Source organism: Schistocerca serialis, chromosome 11, assembly GCF_023864345.2.
Source record: "Schistocerca serialis cubense isolate TAMUIC-IGC-003099 chromosome 11, iqSchSeri2.2, whole genome shotgun sequence".
Taxonomy (NCBI): Eukaryota; Metazoa; Arthropoda; class Insecta; order Orthoptera; family Acrididae; genus Schistocerca; species Schistocerca serialis.
The window spans coordinates 51933281-51946781 of NC_064648.1; the positions used below are offsets into that span (position 1 = coordinate 51933281).

The window sequence follows — 13501 nt, forward strand, 5'->3', positions numbered from 1 at the left end:
ACACAAAAACCAACTCATAAACACCGTGCCGTAATGACATTCACACACCACAACACCTTTACGTCGAAGCAGACGGGTGGAATCAGACGCTTCCAGTGACCCCTCCTTCTACTCTGTAGATGAATATCGTAACAGAGACTGATAGACCAGCTTAGGTAAAAATTCTGCTATATTTCAGTTTTGACAGCACTTGGTTGCAACAGTCAAGATCGGGTATTCTGTGTACGATAAATTTATTAAAAGTACGTAACTGTGTTTTATTCTGTCAGTGTACCAATTCTGTAAATATTAGCAGTTGCTGTGATATATTCACGTATTTTGACAATCTCCTGACAAATGATGAGGATAATTATTATATTCCACTGTATTATGTTATACTTTCTGACATGTTATTTGTCATTCGCGATGGCCAGCGGCTATTTCCGTAGCAGTACGAAAATATTTGTTCGCTCCAGTTACTATCCTCTCTGGAAATATCACCTGGAACTACGACCTTTAACTGGAGTCACCGAGTCAGGAACGTCTAGACACACAGTTATTCCGTTACCAGCTTCCAGGTTATCTGTGGTGGTAGCCCGATAACTACCAGAGAACTAGAACTACGAGCCAATAACGATAACTGCCAGAGGAGAATACCGGCTCTGACAGTTATTTCCATAGTCGCTCGAATTCCTTAGTAACTTTCCTTGTACTACCCGTCCAAGCTAAATTAACACGTAAGGCGGTGGCTTAAGGGAACGACCGTACTTGTTAATGCCTGTACTGCAGCTCCTATCAGCCACGGCTCGGACATTAACTTTATTTAATTGTTTATGCTAAAAGTAACGAAGGCCCACGAAATAGTACACAGTTCTTATCAACAGATGGCGCGCAGTCTCACAGTTATTCCCATGGTCTATAGAACGCCTTCCAAATGCGCAGTACGATCTTCGGTCAACAGATGGCGCGAGGCACTGTTGACACTAAACAGTTATTGAAATAACTGCCAGAATCAGAGGAACGGTTATCGCAGTAACCGTTACTTCTCAGTAACCGGTTATTTCTATCAGTTACGTTATTTTTTGCCACCTCTACAGGACAGTACTGTGTGGTCGTGAGTGGCTACAGTGCGGTGACATCTGGCGGACACGGATATCCCACGACAGTCCTGTGGGCCCAAACTTGTTATGTGGAGCGACATTAGGAACAGACAGCTGCCACAGGCTGCCGACGAGCAATGCCTTTAAGCCGTCGGCACAGGGACCGTGCATCCGAACGTTGAGCATACCCAGTTTCTGACGTCATAGCGTGGAATAGCACGTTCGGGAGTCTTTCCGAACGTGCAGAGCAATATCTGGCATGTCAGATATTCTGAGCGTGCGACTGAGCGTTGACCAATGAGATGGCACAACGCCACTTACGTCACACGCACGTCGTCTCCCTTCAGTACAGAGATGTGAGGCGCCATATTGGCATTCATTTCAAGCCTATATGTATAAATGCGGTTTCTGAGCACCATCAAATTGAGAATCACTGGAAAACCCGTTGTTAGTTGTGTGATTCGTTCCAATAAAATAATGACAAACATCGTATTCATGGCAACAGAATTATTGTAACGAGCGTCTTATGAGAGTAGGCTATTTGAAGGCAGCGACACACTGAAGATCCACCCAAAACGCATTGTTCTTTGTACAATTTGTTATAATTAAATTTCAATTAATAACAATTATATACGACTAAGGTTTTTAGCAAGGCGTAACACAATATTTTTTAAGAAGAGGAAGCGGTTTTTGGTTTTGCGTAATGAGTAGCGTCACTGTCCAGTGATGAGGCTTTGTTTGGGGCGATGGTTCGCGTCTTAACACTCCCAAAAAAAAATTTTCCTAACATTCGCGTTTTTATTTAGTTCTGATACTATATTATTAGTGTAATATAAGTATATGCTATAATATTTGATGTTAGGTAAATATAAGTTCACCTTTTTTTGAGGGGCAACTTTGTTCGATTGGCTTAATTACAGGACAGCTTGCGCTACTTGTATGAAGATATTTTGCTCCTTTTTCTTTTACGCTTCGTAATTCACATGTTGCAAAGATTCTGCTACTGGGTAAGAACAGTGATCAAGTAAGACTGGCCTTGGGGTTTTACTAAAATGAGGGAATGATGAAATAATGTTTATCTTATGCGGAGAAGTATTCCAAATTTGTACCGCACTGTTTGTAATGAAACTTTCATAAGCCTGTGTCCTTATTGGTTGGACATGGTACTTTCCTTTTCGTGGACGATGGAGGAAATGTGTGTTTTAATAGAGCTAACGTGCGAATTTTACGCGCGCCCGTTGAGTAAACAGTGTGATTTACGAAGTAAAAACATCCCTGAAACTGCCGCTGGAGTGCGTTGCTATCGCGTATACCACGTTGGGGCCCACGTACCGTGTGCACAAGTCGCATCCTTCCTGAGCGTTCAGCAGCACGTTGAACTTGGCACGCTCAACGTTCACGTTCGACAGCACGGTCCGTGTCCCGTCGGCTTTACGTCCCACCAGCAGCAACTCACAGAAGTAAGATCCGACCAGTTTCATCTTTAGGCTGTACGAGGGTGGCCAGCGTAGGAGTTTTTCTTAACTGAATGAAGAGGGTTCAGTGCAGCAACTGTTATAGACTAATTAACTTTACCTCAATCATTTACCTAACAGTCCTATCCATTCACCATTACTGACCCCGAGAACAACACCAGTGAAACTATACTAAAATATTGAAAGTGATTCCTTATTTAATTTCGGTAACCAAGATAAACACGTGCAATTTAGAAAACAGACTGCTATTCAAAACCGCCATTTAACTGCAGCGAACTTTGTTGCTTTTCAAAGCAACTAGTTAAAGAGTAATGACAAAGTTTAAAAGGATAAATTAAATGCCTCTTCACAAATTATTACCACAGAATGATATGTTTTTGTGTGCGGTGCAAACTCTACTCACATTTCCAAATTACGTCAACAGAGTGTTTACACGTCTAGTTCTGCAGGACCAAACTGAGAAGCTAATCTCCAACGTCATGCAAGGTGTCTGTACATAAAAGTACAACACAGAAGTAATAAGAGTGAAATAAAATGTTTATGAACGCAAAAGAGACAAGCCATAAATTTATGTAAACACAGTCAATAACACAACACAGGAACCAGTTTAATATTTCAAGGAACTCCTCGACAGAGCAGGAAGACTGAGCCATGAGGAATCTCATCAATTTCGATTTAAAAGCGCGTGCATTACTGCTAAGATTTTTTAATTCTTGTGCTAGCTTATTGAAAACAGGCGTACCATATACTGCACACCTTATTGTACAAGAGTGAAGGAAGTCCGATCCGGTAAAATTACTGATTCTTCGCTGCATTAAACATTACGAGCTTCCCACGAATAAAAAAATGGCTCTGAGCACTATAGGACTTAACTTCTGAGGTCATCAGTCCCCTAGAACTTGTAAGAGGTGTATTACCCATGCGGTGCCTGCGATATGCAAGGTATAAGAAAATCTCTGATCAGAGAGCAGTGTTGACTGCAGTAGGAACTGTTTAACTGTAGCAGTAAGTTGTTGCTAGTCTGGAGTAGAGATGGGCAAACTGAAACACGTAACTGTTTCGAAACAAATGAAACAGTACAATGTCATGTTTCGATACGCTGTTTCGAAACAGTGAAACAGTTTGTGTTTTGTAATCTAATAAACCTAGACATTTTATCATCTTGAATGTCTACTGTACAGGTATGTCCATATAAACACAAATGAGGTGCGAGAGCGCTAATCATGTCGCAGAAAGTATGAAACTATCACTTAGGCGTCTTGGCAGTTTCGTATTTCATGCAGCAAATGCGCTGCTTTCGTGTCGTGTGACTTTCATACTTTTCAATTGGCTGAGGACAGCCATAGCTGAAGACAGAAGAACCACCACGAACGGAACTGGAGGTGGGAGCAAACTGACGAAACAACGGGTATGCTGCTGGGATACCCACATTCCGTTAGTATGGGTAATATACCCATCCTGCTAATTCCCATGCACACAAAGGGAATCATTGTGGATAATAGGCACAGTGACTATAGACTCTCAAATAATGCCAAATAATTCGAATAAATAACAAAATATAACAGAAAAAATTTTGTCTTTCAAGGTGTGTCGAACCGTTACTATAAATTCACCATGCTTCCCAGCCCTTCCTGTTCACCATTACACTATCAGTGATATGTCAAACAGATTGCTTGCAATTATACCTACATTAAATTTTTGTATATGTATAATAACTGTCACTCTACGCCTTTTTTTATTCAAAATGTTCTAGGTTTACTTGCGTTTCTTAACATGATTACTGTACTTGAACAGAGAAACGTATATTATAAAAAAAAGTGTAATTTAACTGAATGATTTTCACATATTTATTATTTTGAATGTGAATAGTATGCGTTGTTTTATTGTTTGGTTAATGTTTATAAAGCAAATGTTACGCCATTTCGGAATAGGACAGTCATCTAGAAAGGGAGCTTTATTTTCGGATATCTTAAGCTTCATGCTATTGCTTGTCAAAACGATTTCGACACTCTTGAAAGTGTTTCACGAAGTGATATGTTGTGTTTCAGTACCTGAGCCGAGCCCGAATCTCGTCCGACACAGAGCTGAATGAAACATCACTGTTTCGATACAATCAGTCCGTTCCAAGCACATGTGGACTGAAACAGCCTTATTTTGAAACAACGATATAGTTTCTGTGTCTGGCTCGAGATCGAATCTGGTCCGGATATCCGAGACAGGGGCGGAATGAAACACCACTGTTTCGAAACAGTGAACCACAGCCGTTCCGAAACACTGAAACAGTTCCACGTATCGATACACTGTATCGAAACATAGAAACAGTGGCCAAGTCTAGTCTGGAGTCTGCTCTGGTCTGGTATGGTGTATCGTGTTGGCTGGCCCGGTCGCGGTGCAGCGATGTCGCAGCCTGAGTATTATTGTGTAAGGTAAAAAGCAGCCTCGCCCATATGTAGTAATGTTATCTCAAGTCGCATGTAAATGTTTTTAAAACTCTCGTAATAATAATCTTCCTCAGAAAAAGTAACTTTTAACAACCATTCATTTCAATTTAAAGAATTTACTAATTCCTCCGATCCATGATTATCCCGATTATTGCAATATAAAAATCAGTTGATTCCTTTCATAAATGACAGGTAGGTCGGCCAGCATTGCACAGAGCTGTGCCGGAAAAATTTATTGTAAGAGCAGATATATCCCGCGACTTCATTGAGGTAAGAATTTTTCCTTTTTTATTCAGAATGATCTTTCAGGGCTATGACGCAGCACTGCTGTCGTCCAAAATTTACCATGTTAAATTCACAGTGAATTATTGAAAAGTCTTAAGTGAGCGACAATTTACTTGAGAGGTTAGTTACATTGTTTTATTACCAGGTTACTGAATTTTTTTTTTTTTTGGGACGTTACACTGAATGTGAACGACATAATTATAATTTTTACTGTTGAGAGGTTTAGGAATTTTTCTGTTTTCAGCTTACACTAAACGTGAATAATATTTATGTTAATATTTTCTGTTTTGAGGTTACGCTACATGTGAATGAATTTTGAGCTTAGATTAAATCAGAAAGAATTTTGTGGGGAGGTTAAATGAGAATATTATTCATACTATTTATTAAATTTTCTGTTGGGAGGTTACAAACTACTTAAACCTAACTAACCTGAGGACATCAAACACATCCATGCCCGAGGCAGGATTCGAACCTGCGACCGTAGCGGTCGCGCGGCTCCAGACTGTAGCGCCTAGAACCGCTTGGCCACCCCGGCCGGTCCCACGAATAACTTACTATAATAGAGAACTAATATTTCTGAACATTTGCATTTCTAAAGTCGGTACCACTTATCACAGTGAGTAACGCAAAGTTGTTCATTGCGCGAACTGTTTTGCAAACTGCCGGCTTTTACATGCCACTGCCGGCTTTTACATGCCATATGTTCAGTACAAAGTGTTCTCCTGGTTTTCTGGCCGACTTCGTCTCTCACGACATTAGCCGTGTTTCGACGTCTGAGCTAGAATAATTGCTTCTGGTTCCGTTCTCTCCTCACTGCAGTCCGATGATTGTTAACTGCAGTCCAGAAACAACTGGCCGAGCGATCGCCGCTTCGATCGCGCCTACTGTATGGCCTGCGCAGACTTTTTTCTGTTCTTATTTAATCGAAGTTTTATGTTGTTCACACACTGGAACACCATCTACGCTTTTCACTCTAGTTAAGGCCGTGTAAGCAAGGACTTTTCCGAATGTAAATCTGACCAAACAGCGATCCTGATACCTGAAGTCCGGAGTTTTTCTTAATCACGCCTTTTGCGTTCTTATGCAGATATTTACACAGCAGTTTTCATCCCTCAACAAATATTTGTTTATATCTAACCGAGAAGTGAAATACAAATTTTCATAAATTTAGCTTTAAAACTTTAATGCAACAAAATATTTTCTTAATAATTTTCATCCTGTAATGGACACCTTTAGGGACTGAATTTCCAGAAACACTTAAACATGTATTTTCTTATTTTCTGACAGAAGCCAAATTACAGTTTTCGCAGTTCTAGCTTCAGAACTGCCTTAATAGTGACTTTTTAAAGAATCCGTCATCCCCGTTTCACCCCCTTCATATTCCGGACAATCCCTTCTTAAACAACTGCTACAGTATAAGATCCAATCCACACCTTTTCCAAATTTCAATTTTGTATCCTTGTATCCTTCGCAGTTTGGGCTGGGTGATGAGCCGTCGGCCGTTCTTAAGTAATTTGCAATCGAAAATACCACCTTCATTTATTCCAAATTTCACTAACTGTTTTTTAATGTTAACTTTCGTTCGATCGTTTCCGTGCAAACGTTGTCGCGCAATAGCAACTGTCTCTGTACATACCCGGATTTTCATTCTTCTTCGGAACAGACGCATTTCCCAAAGAAGGAACATTAGGCGTACATGACATTTAAAAAATCCTATGTAACGTGAAGAGTAGGTCCGTTATAACTTGCACAGTCGGGAAATATGTTGAACTGTTCGCTAAATTTTATCAAAAGCTGCACCACAATATATATTTAGTCGTTCTGCGTATATTTTTGGTGACATGCGACAGTTCTACGACCAGTTAAAGAACCGTCCACGAAACATGTATGACATCTGGAGCAGATAAGATATCTTTCAAGCATTTTTTGCCAAGAACAGTCAGGAAGTGACAGATTAATGACCTCGAAAACGTCGCTGCAGTGCTGTGTTGTGGTGTTCCAGTAGTCTCTGACGGCGTGAATCGCGTCAGCCCAGAAGGAGCGGCAGAGCAGCCGGCTGTGCCGCAGCGCCGGTCAGCTGGGCCGTCGTGGGGGGCAGAGCGTGCGCTGCACAACCCAACCCCCCCCCCCCCCCCAACTCGCACCGCTTGCGAACTGCATTTATTTCAGTCAGAGACGACATGAACAGAATTTTTTATGGACATGGAAGCACTTTTAGTAATCTTCAATTTGCGAAGAAAATTCGACGTTGGCTACAAAGCTTTTATTTTTATTTCATTATTAGTTACTATGCAGGAAAGGTTCCAGACCAGAAACGCATGTCGAGTGGGACGCTGCACCGGTAATAGCATCAGAATAATGTGTTTTGTTGTTACGTATCAACGTTAGTTGATGCACTGTTTTCTGCAACATCCGCCCCTCCTCCAAACACACACACACACACACACACACACACACACACACAAAGTGCGACATCGTTAAAGCGGTAATGGACGGAAGAGTTTCGAAAGCATGACTACGTCTAGCAGAGAAGAGGCGAGGTGCACCACACGCATCACGCGACAGGGCGTCTCATACAGCGACTCGCATTCACGATCTGTGCAGCAGTGTCCGCAGTCTGTGGTTAGCGTCCCAGGTTCGATTCCCGGCCGAATAGGTAGTTTCCTTCTCTCGGTTTCTGGCTGTTTGTGCCGCCCCCATCACTTCAGCTCGTCTTCACCGCCCACGTTGCGTGAAACAGGACAGCTTTCTCCTACGGGCCGAGGGACGCCTAACGCTATATCCTGGCTAATAATGCCACGCCATCACTTCAGTTCATTTTTAGGATTCCGCAGCTCTGTCTGTGAAAACAGGCCTTGTAGGGCCACTCCGTCTGGAGTGTGTGTGTGTGTGTGTGTGTGTGTGTGTGTGTGCCCGACTGTTAAGGCTAGGCGCAAATCGAGACGCGTACACCGTACGTCGCAGGCGCCGACTGGCGGCGCTCTGTGCTGACAGCACTGAAGCACGCACACTCTGAATCCTTCTCAATCGATTTTACCGAAACTATTCCATAAAAATATTTGGTTTTCGCCCTACATGTAGCGTTACATGTCAGCTTCGTGGCGAGGTGCTCATAATCCTGCTAATGGTCGTAGTTATTGTGATGTACACATTTTATTAAGACACTACAGAAAATTCGAAAAGTTTGCAATGAAAAATGGAGGTCACTATGATTTTGCGTTTTGTGCATATTGCACCATATGTTGCTGCGTATGAAATTTAGCTAACATATTGAATTTTTCTTTAGACTTGGGAGGAGTTCTCTATCTGACTTCCATCTCGATAAAATGGATTCTATGTAGCGGGTTTACTCATGACCTCACGCCCACGAGAATGAAATATTCGCAACATCCCTCACATCTGAAACTGCACGAGACATCGAAACGAGATTTTGGCGAATGATGGCACACGAGGAGGCGGGTACTTTGCCAGTTCGTAAACACACTCAACTGTCTTTTCTACGGCGATATATCAGAAGATTTACTTTCTGTTTTATTTTTTTCGCTCCAGTGACCAATTTTTTATGAGTTATCGAGAGCTAGTGAAACAATACTTTCCAATTACGAAAATAAATATGAAATTTCTTCTCTTATGTTACCACAAACCGAACAATGAGGATTTTCGTAAACTATTGAGATCTCTGGTCGCCAATTACCTGTTTAATCAGCCACTCCGTTTCAGAATTCTGTCACAATAGCTGCTGCAAAAATGAGTTTGTGCAAATTATGTTGTGTTATGCCAAAAGAAGTACAGTTGAACCTGTCAAGAAGAGAAATGTGGCCGTTACTCACAAATGGTGATGCTTCTTTGAATGAGAAAAGGTTAGCAATTCACACAAAAACAAATCACCAATTCTGTTGGAATTTTGGTTGAATCCCATAAGCCATCGTATTTTTAACACTAAATGACTGGAATGGAGACTTACCACAGGGTTTAATTCCTTTTCTTCCTCTGAGCAGTATTGATGTACTGACTAGCGTTTCGTTCAGGCGGAATGACACGCAAATGCCAGATGCTGGTTACTCATCTACAGCTTGCCAAACTGGCAATGTGTAATCGGCGAATAAAATAGATGTCATAGTATGAAATATACTAAAAATAGTATAAAAATAGTATAAAAATAGTATAAAATTAATACTTAGCACAACGTAATGGTCAGTGTATTGTCAGCAGCTCAGAATAATGTGCGCGACAGGAATGGGGAAGTTGGCCAAGTGTGGTTTGTGAAAGGAAGGGTTCACGTCGTTCGAAGAACAGTGTAATGAAAGAAGATCTGCCTTTGTCAGCAATACATTTCAGCACATTAAATACATAAAATCACCATACTGTTTTGAGATACTCATACATTCGGAATAACACCGATCAGTACTTCATTTGTGCAGCCTGCTGGATAATGCTGATGGTGTGTCTGCAACCACTGAAATACTTTTTCTCGTCACGACGAGACGATTAAAACATCGTTATTCGTGAAAGCTTCTAGACTGCTTCTAGCTTGCGTTGGAAATGTGACGACCACATGTATGTAGTATAATGTGTCTTATGCTCCATATCCAAGTAACGAAAGTGAAACTGTACTTCGTATTTTGGACGCTTTTTGCCAGGAGCAGAAAGGGGTCATACCTGTGGAAATTAAGCCCTTTCGACTTTTTGTAACAGATCGTAGGGACACAGTCTTAAAAGGCAGCAAGTAGATAACATTATTTTAGTTTCACGCCTTGCTTCTAGATCAGTATTCCTTACTTCCTTATTCAGTACCCTCACGACGAATCATCTGTCCCTTCTCACGTCCTCAAAACATTGTGGAGGCAGAAGATATAGTCCCAGTGGCGAATGGCTCATCAGTTACTGAAATGTTTATTGTTCTTGAAAAAAGGATAAAGAAAACAAAAGAACTGCACAGATATATGTAACTGGAAACTATTGTGTACTAACGAAAAGAGATGGAGCGCTTAGATGGCAAAAAAAAAAACGAAACCCTAGTCAGTGACAAATTTCCGTATACAGTAGGGCCGTATTTTTCGTATGGGCAATACTTCCGCTGCCCATATGCGCCATGCCGGAGTGCGCGTACGGCAGGACCGCCTTCCCACTCCCCGCCTCACCCCTCCCTCAGTGCTCACGTGACGCGCGGCGCGAGAAACTGTGCCGCAACCACAACGCCGCGCGACCTGGCGCAGGCGCGCGTCGCGTCCCAGTCGCGTCGCGTCGCAATTTGCTCGGTGGTCCCATTTGAACCTGTGACGTTACAAGAAAGTGCGCTGCATGGCGTCGCACGCGCTAAACGCGTCTCAATTTGCGCCTAGCGTTCAGACGGCCTCTCCTCAGGAATGGGAAGGCAGCAGAGACTTATGGGAGTGCCGTGAACTCAGTTTCTCTCAAACGCACTTACAGAAGCGTGGAACAGGAAAGTGGAGGCTACACGCCAATCGACAAACCACTTTTACTTTATCTATACCGCAACGAAAAATCGTACAATTTGTGTTTTCAAACTATACCAACATATAAACAATTATATCATTTACAAAAGCTGAAGGTAACGTTCGTCCAGTCGAAACATTTTGTAGTCCCAGTGTTTTCCATCAGTCTGAAGCCACGTTTTCAAATGATATGATGTATACGAAATGCCCCGTTATGAATGTAACTGTATGCTCTTATCTCCATAATTGCAGTTCGTTATATTGCTCTTTTCCAATACATGTCTCATGTAACAATCCAATCTAAAGATGAACTACTACAAAATTAATATTTTGATGGAGCACGTAGGAAAAATGACGTACCACCTACATCTCCACACCTCACACCACTTCACGGTATGTGGAAGAGGATACTTTGTGCACTGAGGCCATTCTACGCTGCGCCGTCACCTCAGCGTCGCTGCTGCCAACTTACTTCCCACCCTCCCTCCCAATACCGCTACGAACTGTCGGCTCCGACCAGCGTGGCCGCGTGACGTCACCGGCTGACCCTGAGCTGGCGACACGCAGTTGCCCGCACTGCGCGGACGCCCGCTTCCCGCCCACAAACCACTCTCTCGCAATGACAACGCGTCTGCTCGCAGCTTTAAGGCTTGCAGCGAGATGATCACCGACGGCAAAAATCGAGAAACTGCAGCCAATAAAGAGGCCTTACCGACGATCTGTCTACCCACGCGCCATTCCCGAGCGCAGCAGGAGTAAACGGATAATATGAAGAGAAATCTGGTTGATAACAGTATTAGTTGCTACTAATGCCCTCTGCGGTACTATCCGAAACGGACAGATCCCAAATCCGTCGGCAATTATAGTACCATAGACTCACGTTTATCCGAAATCCGCTTTATCCGAACAATTTTTTTCCGAGTTTCGCAGCTCTCATTGGCGCTGTCTGACGCATCGCGCAGCTACGCTTTTGGCTACCTAGACTCACACTTGACAGGTTTCAACTTGAAACTTCCTGGCAGATTAAAACTGTGTGCCGGACCGAGACTCAAACTCGAGACCTTTGCCTTTCGCGGGCAATTGCTCTACCAACTGAGCTACCCAAGCACGACTCACGCCCCGTCCTCACAGCTTTACTTCTGCCAGTACCTCGTCTCCTACCTTCCAAAAGCTGTGAGGACGGGGCGTGAGTCGTGCTTGGGTAGCTCAGTTGGTAGAGCACTTACCCGCGAAAGGCAAAGGTCCCGAGTTCGAGTCTCGGTCCGGCACACAGTTTTAATCTGCCAGACAGTTTCGTATCAGCGCACACTCCACTGCAGAGTGAAAATCACATTCCAGGTTTCAACTTGTCTGCGCCTGGAGCCACGCATTCGCTGGTGTTTTTCGGCAGTCTACTGGTAGTCAGTGCACTGGCGCGCGTCAAAATCCCGAGTGTCGCCTATCCGTGTGTGTGTGTGCTGTGTGGTGTCACCGCCAGACACCACACATGCTAGGTGGTAGCTTTAAATCGGCCGCGGTCCGGTAGTATACGTCGGACCCGCGTGTCGCCACTGTCAGTGATAGCAGACCGAGCGCCACCACACGGCAGGTCTAGAGAGACGTCCTGGCACTCGCCCCAGTTGTACAGACGACTTTGCCAGAAGGGGATCACTGACAAATACGCTCTCATTTGCCGAGACGAAAGTTAGCATAGCCTTCAGCTACGTCATTTGCTACGACCTAGCAAGGCGCCATTAACATTGGTTATTTATCTTGTCATGCCTGTACCGACAGACCGATGTTCTACAATTGTGGATTAAAGTTAAGTATTCCAGAAGGTCCGTACTTTTCTTTATAGCATTCATTACGTATCCTGTTTCAGACCTCACGCCAGCCTGCGTGAGTTTAAGCGCGTGCCTTTCCGCTACCTCACCTCGTGTCTAGGCTGTCTTGTCTAGACACAACATGCTGGTTGAAGTTTTAGCGTGTTTCTTGTTCGTATTGCGTGGCTTCGTGCCACTGCCATCTATTGGAACTCCTTGGAAGTGCTGTACGTACAGTACTGCCCTGTTAGGCGCGGAGTAGCCCTGTCGAAACCGACAGTGACCGTGCGGCGCCAAACACTTTCCGCCTGTTGGTAGATACATCAGACTAAGCCGAGCGTCTAACAATGTAACGGTGAACTTACAACGCACTGATGTGTTGCCGCGTGGGCCTCGGTAGGAGACGGGATAGGTGTATCGAACGTTTTCATGCGATGGCTGCCACAGCAACGTTTTAAAAGTCAAAAGCTTCGTCTAGTGGGTCTCCAGTGTCTAGTCGTACGTCGGTTGCTTCCGATTTAACGGTTCGTGCTCGCACTGCATGGTTTAAAATGTCCGGAGATCAAAGGGGCCAAAAAACAAAATCATCAGTGGAGTGTAGGTAAAAAAAAAGGAAAGAAAAAGAAAAAAAACGCTGTACGTGAGTGCGGTTGCGAAACGAGAACAGGATGTGATCTCATTGGAACAAAAGCTTCGCGCTTTGCACAGAAGTGATGCTGGTGAGCCACCCGCGAAAGTTGCTGCGGATCTGAACGTCGGTTACTGACTGGAAGACAAATCGACCTGAAAATGAAAATTTTTGTACATCCAAGCGTCAGGCAGCGCAGTGAAATCCCGAGAAACAATGAGAAAAGGCGCACATCCTCAGAAGAGGCCTTATGTTTGTGGCACGAGCAGATAAGAGCCAAAGGTGTGACCGTGTTTCAGGTCCTCTACTTCGCCAAGAAGCGATGACATTTTAGG

The 13501-nt window shown here is 43.5% G+C and overlaps 1 protein-coding gene across 2 annotated transcripts in view; it reads right to left on the reverse strand.

Moving 5' to 3' along the window:
• LOC126426898 (protein roadkill-like) overlaps positions 1-13501 on the reverse strand; it is a 53748-nt gene that overhangs the window by 22151 nt on the left and 18096 nt on the right. The window contains exon 1 of one of the 2 annotated variants that reach the window (XM_050088985.1): positions 8975-9368. The exons of the other annotated variant lie outside the window; for it this stretch is intronic. The gene's annotated coding sequence lies outside the window, so the exon portion shown is untranslated. Of the gene's footprint in view, positions 1-8974; positions 9369-13501 lie in introns of those variants that run through there. 2 annotated transcript variants of the gene reach the window in all.